Here is a 22,174-nt window from a genome sequence, read left to right as displayed (position 1 = left end):
TTAGGCCTATGCTAGATATAAATAGATTTTCGTGGCTCACATCACAGATGTTTATTTCAGACTTAGCTGAGAGATTGATGCGATGCTTTGGTCATGTGGCATTCCTGCTTCACGCTGACTTAGACTGATGGTGACAACGACATCGTCTTGTGGTTTCTGAGATCACCTGGCACTAACATTGGCCCTAAGGAGGAGAAAAGAGAGCTTTAATCAGAGCATGCTACTTCCACCCCAAACCCGTGAGCTGACTCTCACATACATGGCTACACAACACACACCTGCAAGGAACACGCACAAACTACAAGGGGAAGTAAGACGGTTTCCTAAGGATAAGACAACTAAATTGGTATTTACCCACAGTGTCAATCCCAGATTTTAAATGTCTCTAAATTACAAGTTCTATTTTTTTTCTACCATGGAGTTAGCTCCTAGCAGAGTTAATCAAAATTGTATATTAGCATAAATATGTTAAAGCTACGGTGCATTTTAGTTAAGATACATTGTCAGCAGGAAGAGACAGAGAGATTCATCAGATCACCTCGATGAAAAGCATCGCTGATAAGGTGAGCATCCAAACTGCCTAGGCTCCCACAAAGCCAGTACATGCAGTAGGATCAAAAACCCAGTGCCATTGTTCTTGAGGTCTCAGTAGTCCTCATTGTCCACTATGTTCAGCGAGTCCGGTTTTATCCCAGGCTTTTTCAGACCCAGGCCAGCTGGCCTTGGTGAGTTCCTTATCGAACATCCCCATTGTCTCAGTGTGTGGGTGCACCTCTCGCAGTCCTTAGTTCCTTGCTCGTGCTCTCTCTCCTTCTGCTGGTGGTCCTTGGACTTCCCACAGGGCAGGGAACCCTGATTGCTCTTCGGGCTGACGAGGGAGGGGGACTTGATTAGAGGAGGGGGAGGGAAATGGGAGGCGGTGGCGGGGAGGAGGCAGAAATCTTAAATAAATAAATAAATAAATAAATAAATAAATAAATAGCAACAAAAAAAAGCATCTCTGAGCAGGGTCCTATGACTTAAGGGAATGGGCAGAAACGGAAGTCAGGGAAGGCCTAGCAATGAGCTGATGCCTTTCCCCTTCCCCTTCCCCAGCCCCCAATTTCTTCTCTTATTGAACTTCTATCTCCATGTAATGATTGCCACTCTCTCCTTACTTTAATAGATCGCCCAGGCACAATCCTCCCATCTCATAACACAAGCTCCCTCTAGATTCAGTCTCCATGGTTTTAAGTCTCACGTGAACATGTCAGATTCCCGAGGAAGAAAGTAGAGATGCCAGCTCATCTAACGTCAAGCCCTAGAAGACAAAGAACTAGCCAGCCTATTGATTTGTTTGGTCATGGATCACTGTCTGCTTTAGGCCTAATCAACTGTAAACAGATATTGATCAGATATCATTTCCAGGCAAGGAATTACAGTAGTAATGAGTGAGCTCATTGATTAATATATTTAGCATAGGCTTTGAAAATAATATAAACATATCTAAAGAAAAACAGATTAACTCAAAGATCAGCATTTAATACCAAGTGAGGTGGCACAGACTTCTCACCCCAGCACTTAGGAGAGCATGGCAGGAGAAACAGGAAGTCAAGGCCTGCCTCAGGGAGGTACCGAGTTCAAGAGTAGTCTGGGCCACAAGAGTTCCTGTTTCTGGCTTGTACAGTGGTAATGGATTATCATCAAAGAGTCCCTGTCTCAAAAAAATGAATAAAAAAGGAAAAAAATCCAGTTGGATATTGTGCACTCGTTGCTCAGAACTGAGACATTCCTCATCAATTGACGGCAATTTTCTACTTTAATCGTCAGTGCCATCTGTGTAGTGAAAGAAAGTCTTCAAACTCTCTCTCTCTAAAGGGCTCAGACAGGGCTTTCAATGAAGATCAAAACTATATTCCTCCAAAATGTGCCATTTCAGATATTTAATCACAGATTTCTCAGCTAGCGACACTGTCCAAATGTCATAAATAAGATTCAAATGCCAAATGGATCTTTGCAAATATAATATTGCAAAGCATTACTATGCTATGCCCAATACCAATATACTCTGTAGGTCATATAAACACTATAATGCCTTCTTGTTGGATCAGATGGAGTCAAATGTTATGGCTCCTATCATAATTCACTACCTAATGAGATGTTATTTTTTTTTTACAATTTTTGGAAAGTGTGTTGGGACTATTCAGAGAGCAAGAAATATACACACTTCAATTACATCTCCATCCTAATCACAACCATCACAACCATCTTTTAAAAGGAACATCTCACCTGATAGAATTGGGATTCACTGAACAGTCAGTCATGCTTATGTGTGTTCGCCTGTGTGCAACTGCACATGCACAAATGTGTGCATGAATGTGGAGACCAGAGAGAGGTGAGCTTCAGATGCCATTCCTCAATGGACACCCATATTACTCTTGTTTGTTTGTTTATTTATTGACAAGGTCTCTTGCTGGCCTGGCGCTTGCCAAGCAGACAGAGCTGTCTGACCAGCAAGCTCCAGGGACTCATCTACCTCTTCCTTCCCAGCACTGAGATGGCAAGTGTGCCTCCATGTCCAGTTCTCAATGTGAGTTCTGGAGACCAAGTCAGGATCTCACATGCATGAGACAAACACTTCATTTTCTAGACAATACTTCCAGTCGCCTCATCCTTTAATTAGTATCTTAGTTCCTTGAAGAAAAAAGTTAGAAGACTTGGATTCCTCATATTTTAATAACTCTAATAGATTATTGTGAAAATAACCTATCAGAATATACTGAGTTGAAACTGACAATTTTGTGTATAGTTGCTTCTCTCATTGCTTGGTCTTCTTGGGCATTAATGTGACCCTGCTAGTGTTTCCTACCTGACTAGGGTGGCTAATATTGTTGAACAATTTGAAGTCCGAGGACTAGATCTAGACTTTATAATTATAGCCATCACCTAGTTAGCAAAGGGAACTCAAGGGACCATGCTATGTCAAATCAATGATAAAGAATTAGTAGTATGGCGTGTGTTGAGCCTAAGAAGTATAACTGCCCATTACACTTAATTAGATATTATGGCTCATTTCTTCCTAATGGCATGGTTTCTGGGTCATGGTGACAACACTATTGACGCTTGATTCCGGTCTCTCTCTTTCTCTCTGTCACATGCACACACACAATCACACACACACGCACATGCGCGTGAACACACTCACACAAATAACTATTTTAAAAACATTTTCTCATTTTCTTTTAATGCTGTACAGAACAAATGAATGTCTGTTGCCTCCAAACCTCCTAAAATAAAACCCTATTTTGAGCTGAGGTTTGAGGACATGATTAAGACACAAGGGTGCAGGTGCCATTAATATTATTAGTGCCATTGTTAAAAAGTTTCTGAAGGGTTGCCTTGCCCTTACTGTCTCATAAGAATACAGGGACACAATGTTCTTTTGTGAACTAGCGGCCCTCAGCTGATACTGAGTCTGCCAGTACCTTGACTCCAGACTCCCCAACTTCAAGCACTGAGACAATTGTTGCTTGAACCACCTAATCCATGGGGTTTTGTTACAACCATCTTAAGAGACTGAGACACCTGATAACCCTGAGTGGCTTGCTACTATCAGAAACTTATGGGTCAGATTTTGAGTTAAAGGAAACTGCCCACAATCATATAGCTAGTGAGCAAGTCAGAATTTATCTGACATTTGTCTTATTGCAAAGTTCATTGTTAGTGACCAGTTCACCAAATTCCTCTTTTGAGAACAATTGAAAGATACTTACTTTTAAAGGAAAGAAGTTGAAATCCCAATGATGTATCTACTGATTGATGCTTGTGTTTTCTGTATATTCCCCCATGGGGTCACACCCTCAAGCTCCGAAGCCCTCTTTACTAGCATCAGCTGTGTCCACTGATGCTGGTTCCCACACTAACCTGACATTTAAACACAATTTGATGTTGAAGTGATCCTAGGAAGCGAACGCACGGCTGGGACAATTCACTTTTTCTTCAGATCAGAGAAGGATCTCTTCAAGCCCATTCTCAGAGTATTCAGTTGACATCCAAAATAACTTACGGGCATTCCCTATGGAGGAAAGAAACACTTCCCCCAACGCAAATACTTCTATCTTAACCAAATAATGACTACTTCTTAAAAGTGCCCAATTTGACAAAAATAACTTTTACCACAGAATTGCAAGATGCACAAGAAATGTCTTTTCAAGTGTATTTGGATTTAAATGCCAATTTTGAAACATATTACTAAACTTCAATATTTTGAGAAGTGTTTTAAAGAATAACAGATTTGAGGATTGATAATGGAATCCCTGTCTGCACTGTTTGAATATGTGTCATTGTAAGGCCATGATGTAATCTCATTTTTCCTGTTCCAATATCAAACGGAGACCATCAGAAACTAAAGTCAATTTGAGGAGCTTAAGAAAAGTATGGTGATAAGATTTTTGCCTACAAAAAGAGTGTTTTTGCAGCTAAGGAGTAGCCATTGCTACTTTAACAGCGACCTCCATCACGCTTTAAGTTGTCCCCAAACTACTAGTTTGAGATAATGAACTTTAATGGCAATTCAACAGGAAGAAAACATAATAGGACGAGGCCAGTTTTAGCATCTTCCTACCTTAGTTTAGACTCACCAAGATGAGAGACGCGCACGGTTAAAATGATCACCAACCTTCAGTGAAGACGCAGTCTGTGTATTCCTACTCCATGAGTGTTGTCGAAGGCAGAGCTCACTTTTTCAGTGCCAGACTGGAGGTGAGGAAAAAGAGTAACAGAGCAACGCCATTCATCTTCCTCTGCTTCTGTCTATCTATCTTCTATCTGTCTGTGTTCAGCCACCCACCGCTGCCAGCCTGACTCTCCTACACAGGCAGGCTGCACCCTTGGACTGTGAGCCAAGATAATCTCTTCCTTCCCTGAGTTTCTTTTGTCACACGTTTTGTCAAAATCTCAGGATAAACAACGAACACATGAACCAGGCTTTCTTTTATGCCACCAACCAACTCCCACATCATGACACAGAGAACTGTTATTATTTATGAATGTTTAGGCTCATATTACATTGCCCCACTAGCTCTTATAACTTACAATAACCTTTACCTCAGGGCTTTTCACCTTTCTTTCATCCTGTATGTCTGACTGTATGCTTGCTCTGTGAATGGCTGGATGGTGGCTGGCGGCCCCAGGGATCTCCCCCTCTCTCTCCCTTGTTCTCACACCTATATTCCATCTCCTACTTATTCTCCTTGGCTACCAGCCCTGCCTATCCCTCTACTGCCCAACTATTGGTCGGCTTTTTATTAGACCAATCAGGTGCCATAGATAGGCAAGGTAAAACAGCAACACATCTTTACATAATTAAATAAATGCATCATAAACAAATACAGCTCATATTTACATAGTTAAAGTAATATTCCACAACAAATACATGTAACTTTTAACATTTTCTGTGCTTTATTTTTTAATATCTAACCTTTTTTATATATTGTACATTGTAATTATTTCTACTAGTTCACTATTTGTTCTGTAGATTTATAGTATCTTTTGGTTTTAGAAATATTTTTATTATCAATGAATGTATCCATTGTGCTTATGTATTTTCTCACCATATATTTTAAAAGAATATCTTCAGTGCTCTAAAGTCCAGACAGTTTTCTTTTTTTCCTTACGGTATTTGTATATGCTTTTCTTTTTTGAAGATAGACAGACAGACAGACAGACAGATATAAATGGATGATAGGTAGATAGATAATTTATAGATGATGGATAGAGCTATTTCTTGTGTTCATTTAGAATAGTTTTTGTGAATCTTCAATGATAGGGAATCCAATGGCTATTTTCCAAATGATTAGAAAACCATTCAATCCTATTTTTCTAAGTGCATATTTTCTTAGATAACCTGGGGAAAAAACCTTTTGTGAATTTAGTATACCAAAATTATATGCATTCCTGTTGTGCTCCATTAAAGATATCAGTTTATCACTAAATATTGCAGGCATGTTTGATATCTGAGGACACTTGTTATTTTTCTTCACAGTTGTTTTTCCATACTAATTCTATGTTTTATTTTCCACACTAGATTTAGAATTAGCTTTCAAGGTACATACAAAAGTCAAACAAAGGTCCATAATTGTTACATTGACATTAAAAAATTAGTTTTTAAGCTGGGAGGTGATGGCGCATGCCATTAATCCCAGAACACAGGAGGCAGAGGCAGGTGGATCTATGTGAGTTCGAGGCAAGCCTGGTCTACTAGAGCTAGTTCCAGGACAGGCTCCAAAGCTACAGATAAACCCTGTCTCAAAAAAACAAAAACAAATGAGTTTTTAAGTGGAGATTTTATATCTATTAATATAGCTCTTCTTCTACCGAGCTCTTCTGAGCACAGCTGTAAAGTTTTATGTTTTCAGCATATGTTTTCAGTGGTTGCAATATTTAATCTTGTTCATTACCACGTATCATTACTTACATTCTTACTTTGAGTGATAATATTCTTTTACAATGCTTAACAAGTTATCATTAGTACAAATATATCTGTGTTGTAGCTTTGAAACGTAGAACCCCATGCTCTGTTATTTCCTCAACCTCATTGTAAGTTTACTTTGGACAGGGTCTCACCAAACTGTACTCACTGTTCTACCTTGATCTCTCTCTACTTAGATACTTCATCTCCTAAGGATCTGAGACCATAACCCTGGCTACCAGAATCCAACAGAAATATTGATTTTGTATATTATCGCACTGATCTCTTAATAGTTCTCAGAATTTTCCAGTCAACTCTTCTTCCATAAAAAGAAGCCTTTATATTCTTATTTTTAATATTTATATTTTTATTACTGGTCATATATAGTCTAGAACCTCAGTAGTGTAGGATAAGAGTACTTCATAGACTGATCTAAATTCAAGTCAAATTATGCACAGTGCTTGAAGATGTCATTCATGCTAGTTCTGAAGGCTAAATTTTTGGTCTGATGTCACCAAGTGTTCTCAGTGTGAATAAGAGCAAGTGTGAATCACCATGAACTTCCACAATGGCAATACTGACTCATAGATTGATGTGAAGACTGAGCAGTACATAGTAAAAACTGTATAAATGTGAGTTATTGTTACTGATATTTTGACATTAAATTTGATGTTTGGGGTAAGAATTGATATCCTTCCTCCTAGTTCTGAACTTCTAGAACATGAGCTAGCCACTACCTGGTAACAGACAAAAGGGTTTTATCATAGACTTTAACTACTAACCTTGATAGAATAATCAAGGTAAATTGCATTCAAGTAACTTGGGAAGAAATTTAAAATAAGAGAGAGAGAACATCTATTTACTGAACACAAAACATGATTCAGAAAACATGAGAAATGAACACAGTTTATCTTAAGATAAAGAGGCGCCATCTTTGAATATGAAGGTGTGACTGATGAGCTTGACCAACTTTAGCCTACAAAGTAATGGAATATTCAAATTCTTTTAGACTTTGCCATTTCTATTCATCTGGAGGCTGGCCTCAGAAGTATGCAGATGTTTCTTTTTCCTTTGCTGTGTACTCCAGAGAATGTAGAGTGGAAAGGACACAGGTGTTCGTTGCCCTGTTAAAACATAAGCTCCCAGCAAGCAAGATCAATCCCTCTCAATGCTGTCCATGAACAATACTGGACTTCTATCAAATCATTAAGATACCATGTTTAAATACCAGGGAGCTGTGGAGATGGCTAAGAAGTTAAGAGTATTTTCTGTTCTTGCAAGGGACCTGGGTTTGGTTCCATATGGAGACCCACAGTTGCCTGTAACTCCAGTATCTGAAAGCACCAAACACACACACACACACACACACACACACACACACACACACACACGTGGTCCACAAAATACTCATACATATAAAATAAAAATAAATAAATATTTTAAAGTATCAGTTAATTCTAGCATGTGTGAACACATAGGTATGTCTTCATCGTGGGAATACTCATAGCCTGGAGCACAGATGAGCAACTTCCACTCCAAGGGATTATTTCTGTGCTTTCTTGCTGATAATAGTTTACATTCTTTACTTTTGTGACGACAGGAGGGCTGTTAAACACTCAAACACAAAGCACAACTATCTTCAGGACATTGCCTTCCCAGATGTATATTCGCCTCACACAAGGGTGTTTCTCACATCATTGCTAATGACTCTTCAACCGTTCCCATAAGTTCGGCTACAATTTTAGAAGAAAATGATGCGCCACAGTTGTTGTACACAACGGCAGCCTGACAAGTGACATGCTTAGCATATTAAATTGAACTTTGAGAGCTTCCAACCAGGCCTCAACTCCCACAACCATCAGCGCTCCCTTTTGTTCAAAAGTGGTAAGGGGGCCGTTTACTGGCTTTTCAGTGAATGTTGGGCTCCTGTGTTATGTGCTCTGAGAGGCAAAGTTTCTTCAAAGCATGTGTGTGCTGCTGTATTTCGTGAGGAGGAAATTGAATCTGTTCTTGGAACGAGCAATCTCTTGGCGCTGCAAGCCGCTTTAATGGACGCCTCTTTCTGTTCAGCCTTTGCCATCTGTTTCACCCCCTAATTACAAATGCAGGAGGAGCACGGTTCACAGTTGTGTCTCTAAAGAAAAGCACAAGGACTTAAATGCAGGGCTACATCACTGCAGCTGCTGAGAATTTTCAAGCCTGCGTGGAACAAAGGGACAGGAAACCTTCTTCTGCCTTCTCCATCCACTCAGGGGGAACAACAGAATTCACAGCACTAAGTTGCCAAGATGAGGCTCATGTGGGGAAAACCAGCAAATTACGCTATTATTCTTAACCTGCCTTTCACTTGTATTCCACTGGGGTTAGTCGTTTGGTTTCTCTGATTCCAATAATGGTACAGAGATCCAGAATTTTTAGAAGGGAGACAGGTAGATGGGGCGTATGACTCACGTGCATGCCCCTGTTTAGATACAATTTGTTGGAAGACAAAAATGTTTATTTCCCTATTTATAACATTCTGTTTGGCAAAGCTCATATATTTACTGGTTATGGGAATCTTGAATCTAGACCATTTGTCAAGTGAGTGCTGAGGCTTCCTTGGCCCTGTGGCTAGGGCTAGACTCACATTATATCTGGGAAAGACTGTTCAGTAAGGCTGGAATGGTTATGCAGAACTGGACCATTCTGCAGGTTCATTTTGTTATAGGTGTTGTGACAAGGGTGGCATGCCTGTCTTTTCTTCCAAATTATGATAGCTATATTCTCTTGATACATCCATTAGTTGCTGAGATGTAGAAGCTCATAGCTGTGAACCAGTGAGGCTATTTTAAAAGTTGAATTCAAAATATTCCAAGCTATGCAGAAATAATTATTTGTGTTTGGGGAGGCAGAGATTGACATCTGGTGTCTTTACAATCATACTCCATCTTAATTTTTGAGCCTGGAACTCATGGGTTGGGTATATTGACTGGCTAGACAGGTCTCTGCCTGTCTTTACCTTTTCTCTCCTAGCATTAAGGTTCATACATTCACTACCATGCCTGGCTTCTACATGAGTACTGGGGATACGAACCCCTGTCTTCAGTCTTGGGTAGCAAGCACTTCAGCTGAGCCAAACAGTACTCACTATAGTTCTGGGTTATCTTGGTTCTGGCATCACTATAGCAAGACTGTAAAATATAGTAACATAGGCGTTATCTCTTCCTTGAAGACACAGGTAAAAACAAGGGGCCCTTAAGTATAATCCCAGAATTCTGGAAACTGAGGCAGAATTGTTTCAGGTTTGAGGATGTCTTTGACTACATAATGAGGACCCTGTCCAGAATGTAAGGGAGAGAAAAAAATGGGACAATTCACCGATACACTAAGTAAAGCATTGAGAAGTACGGCAACTGTAGCATTACTTTCAATATTATACACACCAAAAAAAAAAAAACCTTGAAATCACAAAAAAACAGGGAAATCATCAATCACAATGCAGTAAGTTATGCCTATAAGCATAACACAATTTTCCATTCTATTCATGTCTTAACTGAAGAGAGTAGAAATAGAACATTTAGTTTGGTGTTTTATCTAAATGTTCATAATTACCCTTTTTTGATGCATATAGATTTATCTTTCAACTAGCTCCCTTACACAGAAGAGAACCATTCTACTTATGAGCCAACCATGTGGGCTATTATTCCACAGTCTCCAACTATGTTCTGGGCACTGATGCTAGGAACTGGATGTGGAACATGCATTGACCCTGTTAAACCTAATCACCCTGTGATTTACAACACACGACACATCTGAAGTCAGCTTCTCTCGCTGTCTCATCAGCAGTGCAGACAAGGGTGGAAATATTATTTGCCAGTGCTCTGAACCTGAAACCCACAGGAGCACGGCTGCATTCTGTTCACGTCAACGTCATGTGCAGATGCCTAACCGCTGCTGTTAAAAGGAGATAACCACCTTTAGTTTTGATATTTGAGAAATAGGACGCAAAGTCAATTTGATTTGTTTCACTTGTGTGTAAGAGGTTAGCATACAATCATTGTTATCCTTTTTCCAATTTCATTCTGTCAGCATGAATGGCTTCTCCCTACAAATCTAAGATCTGCTTTAGTGGTGAATGTGAACTGCTCATTGCCCAAACTCTCCACCTTTCTCACCGAGCTGCTGTCCCCCAAGTCCTCTATTCAGTCTGGAAGTCTCTATTGCTAGGCACTCTAAGACCATAAACCCTTGCTTCATACTCTAAACTTGTACAGACTTTTCTATTGTGCTATGAAACAAATAATTTCAAAGTTCAAATGAAGGTTCACATCCATTGTTTGTCCTGAGCATGTGAGTAGGAGAAAGCATTATGGATAGTATTATTTGGCTTTTTTTTCTTTTTGATTTATTTTACACGAGCGTTTGCTTGAACTTATGTAAGTATACTGTGTAGGTCTGATGGCCAGTGAAGCCAGAGGAGGGTGTCAGAACCCCTAGAACTGAAGTTCCATACATTTGTGAGAAGCTGGGAACAAAACCCAGGCCTTCTTCAAAAGCAGTAAGTGCTCTTAACCGCTGAACCATCTCTCCAACCTAAGATGAGGCATCATAGTTCATCATTAAGAAGAATCCAAGGTTCCAGAGCTAGAGAAGCATCCCCGGAGTTTGTTAGCCTGTCAAGCTAGCCAAATTGACAAGTGCCGGCTTCAGTGAGAAACCCTGCCCTCCCAAATTTAAGGTGGAAAGAGTCAAAGGAAGAAACGTCATCCTCTGGCCACCATGTTCACATCCACAGCATCCTGTGCACACACCCAAGTTAGAGACAGGAGATAGAGTGAGGAAGCCAGTAATGTGCACTAGCACTTTCTTCTTGAGTTTTCCTCACAGGAAAAGGTGCTATTCACTCAGAGGACTGGCATGGTTGTCGTTTATCACATGGCTATTAGCACCTGAAACATTACTGGCAACACTGATTTAAATGGGACTGTTTGGCTGCAGCTCTCAAAGATATCAGAGCATCTGAAAGCAAAGAAGTTGGTAAGCATCTCCTCAGAATAACTCTATATTCTATGGCACAAATGCAAGTAGAGGCACGAAAGGTGCATTAAGCAAGTTAGAGAATCGAGAATCAACCACTTAAACCATACAGGTTGATCTGTGGAGGTTAAAAACCATTGAATACATTCGGGTCAGAGAAATAACTTCTGATTCTTTGGCTTTCAGTGTCTTTTCACTAATTGAGGCTTTAAGGGTACTTAATATTTTAACAAACTACGGTTTTATGTTACAAAATAGGTTGAGCTTTAAAGATCACTGGTCTCTTTCTGCATAGCAATGTAAAGGATGCTTAATAATTTTATGTTACTGGTGAAAAGGTGGATGGATTCTTACAAGAAAATGGGAAGGAGATCATTAGTCCTAGATAGGTAGATGGAAACTGTAAAATAATTTCCACTCTGTACTCATAGTTAATATTAAGCATTTAAGGAAATAAACGCAGCTGTTATTTGTAAAAATGAAACACCCTTTTGATTTTCTTTTTTCCTAAACGTGTCTTGAATTAATAGAACCCATTTTTGCTAACATGCTAGCACATCCAGTAGGGGCACTCTTTCTCTTGAAAATCCCCAAAAAATTAAATGGATGGATGGATGGATGGACAAATGATATATAAACAAACCTTTTCAATTCAGAAGGCATTGTACATATTTCCACCTAAGTGTTTAAGTGAATATTTGGGTCTTCTAATTCAGAAGCTAGTCCAAGACTTGAGGCTGAAACACCCTGTTTTGTCAGTAATACTGTATGTCACTGGGGTGTGAGCTGTTTGAACTGAGAGGAAATGACTGCAGAACTCTGGGGTGCTCTGAAACTCCAGGCCACAGGACACTAAGTGGCTGATCCAGGAGCAGCTTTAAGAGTCAGGATGATGGCAAACCTCTGGGAAAGCTGTGAGAAAAATAACAGTATGTTAAGCTTTTTTTTAATCTCTTTTCATTTTCCATTTTTAATGTCATAGAGATTTGACAATAAGGACAAAGTGATAATATGTATCAAGAGATAAAAAGCAGCCAAGAGTAAGTGCCTTACACCACCTTTCTGAGTTTAAAGCACACTTGTGCATATCATCTCGTACTGAGAAATGACATTTAATTTTTTGAAGCTTTATAAAGTAAATGTAACAATATTTAAAGTATATACACTTGCTCTTTTCTCTATACCTGCAGAAAATCTGCAGGCTTCTCATTTTCTTGGTATTTTCTTTGTCTATTCTTGATAGAAACCTGAGTACTGTGCTATCGTTTACCTTCTGAGGGAACAGGTTCATTTTTTCCCCTACATCTTCAATGAGATTTTTTCTTTCTCTTCAATAGCCCAGCTTTTATTTCTGTTTCATTGTGTCTATCTCATTCCTCCAACACTTTTTTGGTGGAATAAGATACGGTAGAAATCAATAACTCGCCTTTGTGGCTAGATGGCCTACTAGGCTTTAATTCCGAACAGATTGATCACGTAAATCCCTCTCTTCATGTACTTAGTTCTTTATTGCTGCTCACTAGACCCTGACAGTGACTGCCCCAGGCTAGAGCCATGTTTTATTCATCTTTAGTCCACCTACAGGGCCAGCGCAAGATTTACATGCTGTAGGTATTCATGCAACATTTATTTAATGATTGAGGGAAATTAATGAATTAATTAAATCATATTCCCCTTTCCTTTGCATTTATGATAAGTACACAGGCTAAGGTCCATTTTCATGACAGGCAGGGATTAATTTCCAAACCAAAGTAACTAATGTTCCTATTGTGTCTAGTTTATTTGACTCCAAAGTTTTCCTGATAACAGTAAAATCTGTCTCTTAAATGTTTCTTATAGTCCAGATTTTAAAATATCAAATACAGAAAGTAGACATTAGTCCCATGTTTTGCCACTGTCGACGTGTCCTCATACTGGAACTGCTGGAGCGAACAAGCATCTGTTAGATGACATACACCCACTGTCATGTTCTGCAGGCACACTGTGTGATTAGACACATATTTGGGAATTCTCACTCAAGTTCCCAAACTACACAGTAAATTAGAAGATTGTGTTAAAATGTCTGTAAATATAATGCCTCATGTTTCAAGCTTCTTCAAAATGCCCAAATAGAGTTCATGATTAAGTGTAGGTCAAGCTTATCCAGAGACATCATGCCTCCCGAAGCTCTGGGATGAGCAAGGTAGACTTATCTATTCTACTTCTCAAAACTGCCTTTCTGAAAGTGCAGCTTTGAGTTTGGTTGATGCTAGAAACCATTCACGTTTGTTGCCTATATCCCAGCTAGTAGAACAATTTGTCTGTGATAATAACCTCTAAAGGGAGGAAAGCAGAAGCCAGAATGCTGCACCCTCAATGCCTCTTCAGCTTCCGCACACAGAAAATACTCCACCCTCCCTGTGAGACCACCAGGCCAGAGTTTGGTTCCTTTTAATTCATAAAAGAGTGATGCTACTTAATTTACTATATTCTTTCATTATTGTTGGCAGTTACTACCTATGTCTACTTTCAATGCTACCATTGAGCCCTACATTTCTGCTAAAAGACTTATGTATTATTTCTGTCCTGCTTATAACTTTCTGATACCTGCTCCACTCCAGAGAACTGGGCTTTTCCATACTTCAGCTTTGTTATTACAAAATCAAAAGTAATATAACTTGAATGGACTATTTTAATTATATTATAGCATGGAGAGAATCTAGAAAGCATTATAAAATGTAGCTTTGACAAATTCATTTAACTCCTATGCTGACAGTATGCAGATGATGTTGTGTCTGTAGATGTAGATAACTAGTGTAGATTCCCCTCCTAATTTTGAGCTTCCCTTCCCAAGTTTTGAGAGGACTGCTCACTTCCTTTCTCGCTATGATCATCTTCTGATCTGTTAACATAATATCTTAACTGAGGATGAAACTATGGACATGGGAAAACATTCTACACAAGGCTAACATATATGTTAAGGAAAGGCTATGCATTCAAAGACATATATTCTTGTTACATTAGCCAGTTGTCTCTTCATTGATTTGTAACAAGAAAATGGTAGTAGATAGATAGATAGATAGATAGATAGATAGATAGATAGATTGATAGATAGATAATAGATAGATAGATAGATAGATAGATAGATAGATAGGAGAGAAATACATGATAGATTAGATAGTTGATAGAGAAACAGAGAGATGACAGATGATAAAAAGATAACTAATGATAGACAGACAGATAGATGGATAGATAAATACATAGATAGATAGATAGATAGATAGATAGATAGATAGAGAAATAGATGCTAAGTAAATATATAGATAGATGAATAGATTCTAGATAAATGAGAGAGAAATAGAGATATTACAGATAGATATAAATGATTCATAGTTAGATGATAGATAGATAGATAGATAGATAGATAGATAGATAGATAGATATGATGATAGAGAGACACAGAGATGACAGATAGATGATAGATGTTAGAGAGATGGCTAATATATGCGAGATTGTAGATAGATTATAGAGAAACAGATAAGTAGATATATAAATAGATAAATGATTTAATAAATAAATAAATGAAACGAGATAAATAAGAGAAAGAAATAGATAAATGACGATAGATGATAGATAGATAGATAGATAGATAGATAGATAGATAGATAGATGATAGGTAAATAAATGGATAGAGATATAGACAGATGATGATATATAGATAGATCAATAAATAGATATTAACAGATACATTAGGAGACTAATACATAGGTAGATAATAGGCAAATGATACAAAGATGGTTGATAAATAGAACAGATAGATGATAGGTATGTAGGTATAGCCTTTTATACACATCAAAAAACTGGTTTTAGTAAAATATTTGTTTCGCAACTGATTAACTGCAACTACAATGTCAACGCTACTGGTTTTGTGCTCCTGTGTTGCTTCAATAGTTTTGCATTATTGATTTACATACAACATAAATGCCTATCCATGTGGCAAAAATAATAATAATCACTTTTCTAAGTCACTTGAGTAACTGTTATAGTGTGACTTTTGCTAAAGTTATAATTAGATGAACAGTACTAATGAGAAATATTCTGTGCCTCCTAAAACAGTTTGATTTACAAAATGCTTACCTTTTGCAGATGGCTTTAAGAACATTCTAAGTCGTATATTTCCATGTCGCTGTTACTGTAAATATGAATTATAGTTTCCCAGGAAGTTTTTTTCATTGGTTTCAGGTAGTTTTGAAAACAATAGCCACTACCACATAATCAGAAGACTTTGAATTCTTTCTGGAATGTATCATTTTTTATTTGTGGAATCTCAACTGACTTGTTTATTGTAAAATTCAATGTTCTCTGAAATAAAAGTGCAGATACAGACACCCATATATTCTTTACCCATATGAAAACGCTGCAAATGCACCCACAAAATCTGTTTAAAGCAGTATGCTTCTGTAGATATTGACTAAAGGTAGAAATTTAAAGTATGAAAATCATAGTACCACTTCATTGGATGACTTTAAAATATACAACCATTTTCTTAGTAAACCATAATTGATATGTTGAAGCCATCTACATGTTGCAGAATGTGATCTTGTTAAATTTACATAATGAAATGTAATAAAATAAAACTCCTAAAAAAGGAAACTATTATCTAGAGTCAAGATTGGATAGATTTGGTTTGCTTCAATAGAGCTCCCATCTACAACAACATATTGATATAGAAAGGGAGAATCGTTTTCATAATTTAGAATTATTGATATCTTTGGTTGTCAAAGCCCATAGCAAGGGTGAGACAAATAATATACTTGGAGTTCTGAGAATGAGCTTTCTGTGTTTCAGTCCATCAGTTATTTCATCAGAATAATTTATTTCACTAGATTTTTTTTCAACCCAGTGATGCCACAGATTAGCAATTGATTATCTGGAGAGTTGACTACCTAGTGACTAGGTTGGACATTCTCTTTCATTTTCCTTATTTGAGAGAGAAAATAAAAACTTGTGTGGACTCAAAAATCATCCCTGTGAAACAGCCACCATTTTGATATTTTTCTGTTTATCCTCTTCTCAAAGAGACATGTGTTTCAAAGTCAAAGGTTCTGAAGAAGGTTGTCTCTAAATGTGGTAGTGATTAGGCATTTTGGACTCAGTAAAAGCATCAACTGTGAAAAATGGGACTTCATGTTTTAGTATTTGTAATTTTCTCAAGAATATCCCAGTGTGATTTTAAAATGTAGCCTACTGAAAATCAAACTTACAATGTGGTTTGTATTTTACAACTTGATTATAATGAGAGGAAGGAGATAGCAATTTCTTTAAAAAACCAGTATGGCTCAAATTGTGGCAATAGCAGCCAAAGCAATCTTAGTTGTTATGACTAGCCACACAGAAGATAGGAGATTTTTGACACCCACCTTTGAGAGTCAATCTTTGCACAAACGGGCCTCTAAAGGAAGTCACAACACGGAATGTCCATTTTACGTGGTTAAGACCAACTGAAGCTGTTCTATCAGAAGAGCTGCACTCTGGGCTCTCTTATCAAGGTCAAATCTAACAAATAGTTAACTTGCTATCCCCAATCCCTTACTGGTCACTTTCGCTTGGACAGAGACAGTCACATCAATTTGTTTCTCTCCTCCTCTGTCTACTGTGCCTTTTAAAACTTCTCTCACAGTGACATGGTGACTAATCTTCTAATCAGCTGTTTAAATATCACAAAAACAAGCCTTTGTAAGCAGTCCCATTAATTATTTAGAGAACAATTGAGGAACTTATTGTAATCTCCTATTGTTTTATTTGTAATTCAATTTGTTGATCCTGCTAAACCACCTATTAAATAATGGGGAAATCTAAAATTGTGTCCACCAAACTAATTAGATTCTTGTTTTTCTCTAGCTCATTGCTTTTGTTTGCAGAACATTTTTCCTCTACATAAAGAGATGGACAATGTGAAGAGCGTTAATTCCAAAGTTTTTTGGGGAAGGTTGTTTTATTTTGTTTTATGATTTTATAGAAAACATTGGTTGGAAGTGTGTTTGTTTGGTCATATTTCCTTAAAGAACTGAATGATATTTTCAAAAAAGTATTTATTTTTGAGTGCTTTGTGAAAACAAGATCTGAAGTAAAATGAACAGGATTATTTCTCAACCACATAGTTATTAAAACAATTGGCTAGAAGATTGTGCTAATGAGCTTTTGCCAAGTTGACACAAACCTAGACATACCTAGGAGGAGGGACTCTCGGGTTGGGAACGGGTTCCATCACGTTGGCCAGATGGGTGTTTTCTTGATTGTTAAGTGATGTGGGAGCACTCAACTCACTGTGGGTTCTGCCATCCCTGAGTGTGTGGACCTGGGCTGTATAAGAAAGATAGTTAGCTGAGAGAGTCAGATAAGGAAGCCAAAAGGCTGCATCCCGACATGGTCTCTGCTTCTGTTCCTGCCTTCGTTAAATTCCTGCCTTAGTTCCCTCCAATGACTGTAACCTGAAATCCAAGTCAACCATTTCCCTTCTGTGTTGCTTTTGGAAGCAAACTTGGGAGGCAGAGACAGATGAATCTATGCAAGTTCAAGACCAGCCTGGACTACAAAAGCTAGTTCCAGGAAAGCTAGCACAGGAGAAACCCCATCTCAAAGAAAAAAAATATTTTTATGAGAAAACAAAAAAGAATATTTTTTATTTCTTAATTTCATGTTATTTCTTTACTTTTAGTTTTTACTTTAAATAATGGATAGTTAGGGCTATTCATAGGAAATGCTACATTTTCATACATATTAATGGTCAAAATGAGGGTTTTTTAAAACTATCTCTGAATCCACTGATATTTCTCTGTGATGTTTTGCTTTTTCACCCTGATAGATTATATACATTTTTATTATATTTATATAATAAATTCCAATAAACTGCGAATTTACTATAATGGGCATCAATGTATCCAAAACCTTCTCCAACCTTAGAGTTGCTCTTTATTGAGATGAATTGAGTTCATCTCTCCACAGCATCAGGCAATCAAGCAAACACTGTTTCAGAACTCCAAATACTTTTAACAACACTCATGGGATAGCATGGCTTGGAGTCAGGAAGACTCATGCTGACCCCAGTGTTGCCTCTGGATAGACAGGGTAGTCTTTCATAACAGGGCATCTCAAAAAAAGAGCAAGTGTCATCAAACAGGGACATAGGCCACCATTTATCTAACTGATTAGTAAAAACAAAAATGGCCTTTGATTCCCTGCTTTAGCCTGGGGTGAAAAAGAAAAGCTTCTAACTCACTGTGGTTAGGAGTATAAATTTACCTGAAGAGAGAGGCAGAGCCAACTATTACAGAAATAAATTATTATATCTAATAGATGTATTAGATATAACTATTACATATAGGTATGTACTACAGAATATATATGCATGAGATTAACACAACACTGCTGTTTATGGAAGAAAAGCAGAAATAATGGATACATTTATGCAAGTTAAGTGAACTATAATACATACAGATAGTGAATCCTATAAGGACATTTACAATAAGCCACTATATTTATTCTCATGAAACAACCTTCAACTATAATGATAAGCAATCAGGTCAGAGAATATTTCTTTATTCTAAAAGTACACACATACAAAAATATCTTAATTCTGAAACAATTAACAGTGGTCTTTAATGTGAATTTAGGTTTTGTCAATGTATAAGTTTAGCAGCAATGTTAGATTCATCATTTAAAAGAATTAACAAATGAAAAATTAAATGCTGTAGAAATGGAGACATGACATTTTGGTGGTTCATAATTTTCCGTGCCCCAGCTATGGCAATATTATACCAAGTGATATGCTTTCTGAACACTACTCGGGAAATTTCACTCTCCATAGATACTTGTGGCATCAGAAGTCCCATTTCAGATCCTGGGTTCCAGTCTTAACTACTGAGAAAGGCCAGTCAATGAAGGAGAACACCCTTGTATTTTCTTGCTCATCCCATTGTAGTAAGAAATAATTAGTGTCTAAATCCAATCATTAAAGCTCTCTATTGCAATGGATTCATTGTTTTGATTGAATAATGGACTCTTGTGTTTATGGGTATGATCATGAACAGTTTCATAATGACTGAAGATTCAGGTATTCAAAACCTAAACCCTATTCAGAGAGCCAGGAAACCTTGTCTTGTGACAACTCTGAATCTTTTATTTGGTAAGCGACTATGAGAAAAATGAACCGTAGTTATCCTCCGACAGTTAGAGCACCGTGGGCAGCTAAAGGAAGGAAGGTTTCTCTGTGCTGTGTTAAGGGCAACAGCATTTAGTCTTTTGTTGTATGATTATAAATGGAGAACATTAAAAAGAAAAAAAAAGGTGAATCCTGTCACCAGAGATACTGTACTAACGCACATATGAAAACTAATTTATGTCACATTTCAAGTGTTCATAGAATCATTAACTGTGCATAATTTTAATACAATGGATAAATGTGAATTTGAGAGTAAAGCCGAGAAAATAAATCGCTTCTATATTAGAAGCAGTTCCCAACACAGCAGAAATTTTCAGCAGTATGGATTGCTCCTCCATGAATTGCTCAGTGAAGATGGCCAAACACGATCTAGAATCAGACCTAGTGGCATGGCATGTACTATGCCAGGCAGCCAACTGACACATGAAAATATGAGAGCAGAGAGGACTTAAGCATTCTGTTATTAGATTTCAATAGAGATAATGTGCTTAATTCAATAATTGGAGGAATAAAAATATACACTGAGTCACACCGTATCACTGTCTACTCCCAGGGTCGTTTCTTTTGGTAAGGATATCTATTTCAAGATAGTGCAGGGCTACCTGCATCTGCCTCTCTCTGTCTCTAAACATATTCATGTGGCAGTAAAGAAAAATCAGAGGTAGAAAGTCCATCACAATGAAGAAAACCGTCAGGATGCAACCATGAATTTCTAGAAGATAAAAGTGGAAGAAAAAGAGAGGAACTAGAACTCACCCATTCTGGAAAACAGTATTGGGGTCCCTTAAGATAAAGCCACTGAATTACCCACCCATCTCACTCCTGGGTATCCATCAGAAATGGGGTGGGCATATTGCAGAGACATCTGTGCCCTCATCTTCACAGAAACTATTCACAGTAGCCAAGCTGAGGAAATTGTCGAACTTCCCTTGACTGACAGACAGATGAAGACAACATAGTGCATATCAAAGTGGACTACTAATCAGTCACTCAAAATACAGTCTGGTCATTTGAGAAAAAAAAAAAAGAAGGACCCAGAGATCACAATGTAAATAAAATAATCCAATATCAGAAAGACACCTGTCCCCAAGAGTTAATTCATACATGAAATAAAATGAACTTTTATGAAGTCATAGAAAACAAGAGTAGAAGGGCTGGACAGAGTGGAAAGGGTGGATGGAGAAAGGCTCACTAAGGGACACTAAGTTACACTTAGGGAGGAGTGGGAAAGTTTAGGCTGCCACTGTCCACTGGGGTCAGCATGCTTAACAACAGGAGCTTCAAACACTACAAGGAATGATTCTGAGTGTTCTCCATAAGCAAACAGTAACTCTTCATGGAAATAAATGTGGCTGGGTTTCATATTATATACATATTGCAGTGTAAACTGACATTCCATCAATATATACAATTCTATGTTTTCATATGTCCCTTAAGAAATTTTAAAAATTGGTCATTTAATGTTGGATGGTGGTGGTGCACACCTTTAATCCCAGCACTCAGGAGGCAGAGACAGGAGGATCTCTGTGAGTTCGAAGCTAGCCTGACTGACAAGAGCTTGTGGTACATTTACACAATGGAGTACTACACAGTAGAAAAAAATAACATCTTGAATTTTGCAGGAAAATGGATGGAGCTAGAAAACATCATTTTGAGTGAGGTAACCAGACACAGAAAGACAATTATCACATGTACTNGGTAACCCAGACCCAGAAAGACAAATATCATATGTACTCACTCATAAGTGGCTTTTAGAAATAACGCAAAGAAAAACCAGCCTACAAATCACAATCCCAGAGAACCTAGACAACAATGAGGACCCTAAAAGAGACGTACATAGATCGAATCTAAATGGGAAGTAGAAAAAGACAAGATCTCCTGAGTAAATTGGGAGCATGGGGACCTTGGGAAAGGGTTGAATGGGAGGGGAGAGTCAGGGAGGGGAGCAGAGAAAAATGTAGAGCTCAATAAAAATCAATAAAAAAAGAAAGAAAGAGCTAGTTCTAGGCCAGCTGGGACTGTTACACAAAAAAAAAATCCTGTCTCAAAAAGACAAAATAATAATAATAATAATTTAATTTTCAACAAAATGCGATTCTGTCCCAGGACACACAGCTCCTTGGCAAAGCACATGTTTAGTTTACGAAGGACAATAAAATATACACGTAAAACATACGCTCAAACTGAACTATATGTGTTATTTCTCACGTGACAGCAGATTAATTTAAGTGTAATGATCCTATTGACCTATCTGCAAATGAACGTTGAGATACAATCATTGTAAGTCGCATCTTTAAGTTAGAGTTAGGTGATATTACACCATAGTTTTGCTTGAAAATTCTGTATCTAACAAACATTGAAGAAATAATGAACTGATCCTTCAGCGTTGCTGATGTTTTTTGCACTGACCACTAGAGGGCAAGACAATCTAGCAGATTAGAGCAAGCCTAATTTTACCCAACAGAGGGCGGTAGTAACCACACTAGGCAAAGCAAATCACACGTCTGTGA

This window comes from Alexandromys fortis, unplaced genomic scaffold, assembly GCF_014885135.2.
Source record: "Alexandromys fortis isolate MF-2015 unplaced genomic scaffold, M_Fortis_MF-2015_v1.1 scaffold_125, whole genome shotgun sequence".
Classification (NCBI taxonomy): Eukaryota; Metazoa; Chordata; class Mammalia; order Rodentia; family Cricetidae; genus Alexandromys; species Alexandromys fortis.
Note: the sequence above shows the minus strand (reverse complement) of the source record.